At 34.7% G+C, this 7,572-nt stretch overlaps 1 long non-coding RNA gene across 1 annotated transcript; it reads right to left on the reverse strand.

Moving 5' to 3' along the window:
* Window positions 1–959: 959 nt before the first annotated feature.
* LOC141621274 (uncharacterized) lies at window positions 960–2,479 on the reverse strand. The gene is made up of 3 exons (XR_012532186.1): window positions 2,334–2,479; window positions 1,620–1,761; window positions 960–1,496 (listed from the first exon to the last, which is right to left on the reverse strand). It is a non-coding gene; the product is annotated as an uncharacterized LOC141621274 (long non-coding RNA).
* Between the last annotated feature and the right edge of the window lie 5,093 nt (window positions 2,480–7,572).

Genomic DNA, 7,572 nt, shown 5'->3' on the forward strand with positions numbered 1-7,572 from the left:
TCTAATCTAATTTGTTTATTAACTAATAATTCGGCTAACATTTTTAATTAGTCTAACTTAGCTTTAGCTTTTTTTGTTTACATTTGTTTCGTTTATTAAGACTTAATAGTTTAAGTTGTATTTTGTTAGTTTGTATTGTAATCTGAGTCAAAGTAATTACGATAGTTGTTGTAATTAGATTGAGTTGTAATTTATTTCTCGTTGTGTCGGCATGAAATGTCTGGGTTGTAATAGGATAGATCCCAATGGCTCCCCATTCCTCCTAAGCCGTGTTTGCGCATCTTTTATTTCAAATCAACCAACATGCTAAAACAACTTTGACAAAGTTAGTATTCATGCATTAAACGACATAGAAATTGTTGTCACATGTTAGGGTTTTAAAACGATGTTTGCATATCATATATCGTAGTAGCTATGACCTTGTTTGAAATCCGATACTTGACTTAGTAGAGGCCGTTATTGACGGGCGGGGTTAGGTGTCCTTATGGGCTTCCTAACACGTACCCTCACCCCTTACTCAAGATCTATGGTTTGTGGATCCGTCTAAATACCATTGGATTACGAGAGTCATTCAAATCGAGTGATATAGGGTACAAGTCTTTATCTTTAATCACTCGTAGTCGATTGGCTTTATGCTTTTCGATGAAAGGTGTAAAGTTGACTTGAACGGTTCCAAGTTCCCAAAAAACTTGGTGGCGACTCTAATTTGTCTTAATTCGATTCGAAAGAACCTCGAGTCGATTATGCCTAGTGTGGATCCCGCGGACGCAGTTCCCGAGGGCCTTGTCCACAGTATGCCTAACATAGCGCATAAAACCGCCAGCCAAAGTGATAACGTCAATTAACACAGCTCCAATCAGAGGAAACTTCTCCTTCAATACCTTCAACGTCAATTGACTGGATCCTTCGGATTTTAACAAACAATAAGATATATTCCCTCAGACTTGATCGACCAAAAACATAAATACTTACTGCAAGACAAGGTAAACCAGAATTATTTCTGTGACAGCACTCGAAGAATAGACTGAAATTCCATAGTTTTGGCAATACACCTATGTTACTCAAAGTCGGATAATGGTGTCCAATACTAGTGCATATGCAAGTGTAGACTCTCCAGATACACATATGAGTACCCTAGATACACAACTTAATTTGTGTATCTGACAATAATCATATCCCTTCAGATACACATATGAGTACCCTAGATACACAACTCGCTTTGAAAAAAACACGACTTTGGAATAAAATCCAATTGAAACAGGCAATGCACAGAAAAATGAGTTCCACAAACGACACAACACAACTACTCAAAAGCTGGTTAAAAAAACCTCACATTAAAGACAAGTCCGTTACCTGTATAAATAGCTTCTTGTCATGGCCAGCTGCAGCAACTCGAAGAACAGATTCGGCAGCTCCAACCGTGTTTGCCAAGCACGCAAAAAAAATTGTTTGCTGCATCATGTGAAATCTGCCACTCCAATGGATCCACTAGCACCCTGCATACACATATTAAACAAAAAATTAATCAAAATTCCACCACTTAAAAATCAGGATACCCATCATTCGATTACAACAGATTAATCGAAGTTTCCAAAGTTTCCACAGATACGCAACACCACCTCCATCTACGAGCTCGCACCACTCTGCACTCCTCTAGTCGGCACCTCCCGTACAGTCCTTCGACCACTGCTGAGCAGCCCAGCATCAGAGACAGTGGCTTGGACCACCGCAGCCATCCAACAACACCAACATTCAACCCACCTGAAAAATCATAAATATGCAACCACCACCATTTGAATACTCCGATGACCAAAGACGATATACAACAATCTCATATCCGGATGTCATGCCTTTTGAATAGGACATGGCTATTTCATTAGTAATATATACATGTATCCAGAGTAATATATAAGTGTATCTAGAAGTACTATTCTATGTATCCACATAACCATCGAACCCATGACCCAACACCACACATGAGTACATGACTAGTCCACCACCGCCTCCGCTCATTCCCACGACCATCACCACATACAGCCACGTACTGCCCACATTGCCGTCACCACACACCCACAAGACCACCCGAGTGATCACTCTCACATTTTATGAATCATTGTCGCTGAATAAATCAGATAGTTTCATAGACGACATAGCACATATGCAAATGGGTAATATATATGCATTATCTACCATCAAAATCACAAAATTGTTTGACAAAATACGATCTCAAAATCAATTACTAAACCCTAATTTTTCAAATTCCAATTGTTTAGTAAAACCTAATTTTGTAGATAATTCGTGAAAAATGAAATAGAAGTTGGAATTAAAGCTACCTTTCTGAATATGGAGGTGTAGTAATGGAGTTAGTGTGCATGTGTATCGATGGCCTGGATGGAGGAAATGCGGGAGAGAGAATGTTAATTAGACGGAAGTTGGAGATAAAACGAGGGTAGTGAAATGAGACGCTTGGTAACAGATGGTGGCGATGATGGCGGGCGACGGCGGTGGTGATAGTGGATGAGGGAGAAGGAAGTCAGATGTGCTGGTAGGGGGATAAGAATGAGATTGAATGAACTCAGGGTATGATGCGCGTGTTTTATTGATTTGGGGAGTTAAATGCAGTTAAATACGGAACTTTAGTTCGCACACGACCCTTCGACCCTATATATATATACATATATATATATATATATATATATATATATATATATATATATATATATATATATATATAGTAATAAGATCAAGTGAGTCCACCTCTTACATTTGAGTCCATAAGTCCCATTATGGGCCATTGGATCTTGGAAATGGAGGGCTAAGATGAGAACCCAAAAATTAAGGTTAATACTCTAATTTTGCCATCTTCCTCTAATTTTCTCATTAACTACAATAATCCTCCTCATCTTTCATTCATCAATTCATTATCACATCTCCTTATTCTCTCTCTATATCTCACTTCTCCATATTCTCTCCAAAAAAACCAAGAAAAAAAAACCCAAAAAACCAAACAAATAAAAAACCCAAAAAATCCAATTAAATCATTTACTCATCTTTTCCTATTTCACCATCCACCTACCACCACCCACCTACCACCACAGTCGCCAACCGCCACCGCCACCACCACCACCACCGCCGCCGCCGCCCGACGTGTTTTTTTTTTTTTTTTTTTTTTTTTTTTTTTTAAACTTGATGTTTGGGTATTCTTTTTATTTTCTTTGTTGTTTTTTTTTTCTCCTTATATCGTCTTGCTATATAATATTGTTTTAAATTTGTGAGTTTTTTTTAATTTTAATCTTAGATCTACTAAAGTAGATCAATTTTCATTGACCCGTTTTTTTTTTCATTTTCGTTTTGTTTTTTTTTTTTCAATTTTGATGTTTTGGTCTTTTTTTTTTCGGTTATTGACATTCTTACAAATTATAGTGTGATTTTAGTACTAAATCTATTAGTTATGAAATCTCATTTTTTACTTTTTTCTTGTTGATATCACTTTGTTAATATCCGTTTTGTTATATATATTTGCCAAATTTCGTATTTAAAATTTTGTCTTGGTATTGAGTGATTTAGGATCCATTAAACTTACTTGTTCGGTTAAAATGTCACTTTTTTTCGTTAAAATTACACTTTTTTCCGTTAAAATTACACTTTTTTCCGTTAAAATTACACTTTTTTTGGGTTAAAATCACAGTTTTTTCCTTGTTAAAAACACACTTTTTTGTGTTAAAATTACACTTTTTTTTCCGGTTAAAATTATAGTACTAAATCTATTAGTTATGAAATCTCATTTTTTACTTTTTTCTTGTTCATATCACTTTGTTAATATCCGTTTTGTTATATATATTTGCCAAATTTCGTATTTAAAATTTTCTTTTGGTATTGTGTGATTTAGGATCTATTAAAATTACTTTTTTGGTTAAAATTACACTTTTTTCCGTTAAAATTACACTTTTTTCCGTTAAAATTACACTTTTTTTTGGTTAAAATCACAGTTTTTTCCTTGTTAAAATTACACTTTTTTCCGTTAAAATTACACTTTTTTCTGTTAAAATTACACTTTTTTCCTTTAAAATTACACTTGTCTTCATTAAAATTACATTTATCTCTACTAAGGTTATCTCCTCAATGACTAAAGTTACGCTTTTGGACTAAAGTTAGAACAATTTGGACTGAAGTTACACAAATTTGGACTAAAATTACACAATTTGGACTAAAATTACACAATTTGGACTAAAGATACACAAATTTGGATTATAGTTATACATTTGGATTAAAATTACACTTTTATGGACTAAAATTACACTTCCGTGGACTAAAATTACACTTTTGTAGACTAAATTTATACATTTGTGGATTAAAGTTACACATTTGTAGACTAAAATTACACTTTTTTGTACTAAAATTACACTTTTGTGGACTAAAATTACACTCATAAAATGATAAAAGATGCACACACTATCAATTTACTAAGTTACACTTTAGTGGACAATGATTGGAATTGCACAATCTAAATGACTCAAAATAAATGAATTGTATAACTTTAGTTCTAATTGTGGAATTTTACTCTAAATTTAGTTGTAAATAGTGTATTATTAGTTCAAAATTATTCGTAAATAGTGCATTTTCAATCTAAAAATGTATTTTTAGTCCAAAATTGTATACTTTTAGTCCAAATTTAGTTGTAAATATTGTATTCAATTTAGTCGTAAACTCCATTAGTTCGTCCAAATAGTCCAAATTAGTTAGTCCATATTGTCCAAAATGTCCAAATTAGTTAGTTCATATTGTCCAAATTAATTAGTCCAAATTGTCCAAATAGTCCAAATTGTCCAAATAGTCCAAATTAGTCTGTCTAACTTTAGTCCAAGAGTGTAACTTTAGTCATTAATAGAGATAAGTGTAATTTTAACAGGAAAAAGTGTAATTTTAACCGAAAAAAGTGTAATTTTAAAGTAGAAAGGTGTAATTTTAAAGGAAAAAAATGTAATTCCAACAAGAAAAAGTGTAATTTAACATGAAAAAGTGTAATTGTAACAGAATTGAGTGTAATTTTAACATAAAAAGTGTAATTGTAACAAAAAAAGTGTAATTGTAAGAAGAAAAAGTGTAATTGTGACAGAGAAAGTGTAATTGTAACAAGAAATAGTGTAATTCCAACAAGAAAAAGTGTAATTTTAACAGAAAAAAGTGTACTTGTAACAGAATTGAGTGTAATTTTAACATAAAAAGTGTAATTTTAACATAAAAAGTGTAATTGTAACAAAAAAAAGTGTAATTTTAACAGGAAAAAGTGTAATTTTAACAGGAAAAAGTGTAATTTTAACAGGAAAAAGTGTAATTGTAATCGAAAAAAGTGTAATTTTAACAGGAAAAAGTGTAATTGTAACAAGAAAAAGTGTAATTGTAATAGAAAAAAGTGTAATTTTAACGAAAAAAAAGTGTAATTTTAACGAAAAAAAGTGTAATTTTAACGAAAAAAAATGTAATTTTAACAAAAAAAAAAGTGAAATTTTAACTGATATTAACAAGGCGAGATTTGTAAAAAAACCAAGATAAACACCAACAATATTAGATCTAAAATAAAAAACGATGTAAAACACCAACAAATTAAATACAACCGTTTACAAAACGGAATCTATACCTTAAAAAAACGGAATCCGACACAAGTAAACACGGAATTCAAATTATATAAACATTGGAAACCTCAACAAAAACCGAATCTGAAATAAAAAAAAAAAAAAAAAAAAACCAAAATAAAAACCAAGAATACTAGATCTAAAATAAAAAAAAACCGAAACAAGAACAAAACAAAAATGAAATGAATGGTAGATAATTAAAAACCGAAATAAAAGAAACCGAAATAAGAACAAAACATTGTGGTTGTATCAAACAAAAACCAACATATGTTTGTAAAAAAAAAAATCAGAAACCAACATTAAAAATAATTAAAACCAACGAATCTAAAAAAAATCAGAAACCAACATTAAAAATAATTAAAACAAGAACAAAACAAAAATGAAAGGAATGGTAGATAATTAAAACCAACGTTTGTAAACAAAAACCAAAAACGAGATGGCGGGAGTAATGGCGGTTGGAGGTCGGGGTGAACGAATCTGAAAAGGGAAAGAAGGAGGTCGGGTGGTGCGTGGTTGCATGGTTGTGGTTGTTGTTTGTTGTCGGTGGCGGCGCGTGCTTGGGGTTGTTTGAGGGAGGGAGGGATGGTTGTCGGTGGCTGTTTGAGTGAAGGAGGGAGTTTTTTTTTTTTCTCAGATTTGAAAGGTGGTTGTTTGTGGCTGTTTGAGGGAAGAAGGGAGTGGTGGTCGTGAAAGGTGGCGGTGGTAGGGTGCGGGGTGGTTGTTTGAGGGAGGGAGGGAGGGAAGGAGGGGTGGTTGTCGGTGGCTGTTTGAGGGAAGGAGGGAGTGGTGGTCGTGAAAGGTGGCGGTGGTAGGGTGCGGGGTGGTTGTTTGAGGGAGGGAGGAAGGGAAGGAGGGGTGGTTGTCGGTGGCAGTTTGAGGGAAGGAGGGAGTTTTTTTTAAATTTTCTCAGATTTGGTTTTTTGTTTGATTGGTTTTTATTGTTTTGGTTTTGTTGATGAGAGAAAAATGAGTGAATGTGTGATATAGAGAGAGAGAGAGGAGTTTGTAGGTGGGATAAATGATTATGAGGGATGGCTGATTAGGGAGTTCTTTAATTGAAATGAGGAGCTAATTAGAGGAAAATGAATTGTGGCCATCCATTGAGATGCAATCTCCTCCCTCCATTCCCTTCATCCTAAGGCCCTTAGAAAGACTTAGGGACTCAATTGATGGAAGGGACTTAGAAGAACTTCACACTATATATATATATATATATATATATATATATATATATAGTATTAGGATCATATGAGTCCTCCTCTTACATGTGAGTCCATAAGTTCTCCTTAGAGCCCTTGGATGAGGGAAAAGGATGGCTGAGATTTACACAAGAAAAAAGGAGATTAAAGCTAATTAAACCACTCTCTCACTACCCATACTAATTAATTCTAATTAATCACTAATTCAATATATATACATTTTCCTCCCACCTACTTATCTCTCATCCACACAATTTCCCTCATATTTTATCTCAAAAACCTCTCATCTCTCAAAATCCAAAAAAATCAAAAAAATTTCCCCTCTTTCTCTCCAACCCAACCCACCGGCTACCACCACCTCCCACCCCGCTACCACTGTTTTCCTTCCCGCCGCCAATAACCCACCCACCGACCACCACCTCCGCACAACCACGCACCCACTGCTCATAACCACCCGACACCAACACGACCCACAAACCACCTCGCGTCACCCCTCAACCTCCCGCCAACAGCCTCCCCAATACCGCCTCCACCACTAACAACAAACATCAAACACCACCGCCATTCACCCACGAGCTTCTCATGTCGCCGCCACCGCCTCTCACCTCATCTGCTGCCGTCGACCACTCTTCTGCTCATTTTTTTTTCTTTGTTCGGTGGTTTCGTGGTGGTTGTTGCCGCCTTCTCTTCTCATTTGTTTTTTTGTTGGATGTTGTCGTTGTGTTTGTTAGGCTGTCGTG

Source organism: Silene latifolia, chromosome X, assembly GCF_048544455.1.
Source record: "Silene latifolia isolate original U9 population chromosome X, ASM4854445v1, whole genome shotgun sequence".
NCBI lineage: Eukaryota > Viridiplantae > Streptophyta > Magnoliopsida > Caryophyllales > Caryophyllaceae > Silene > Silene latifolia.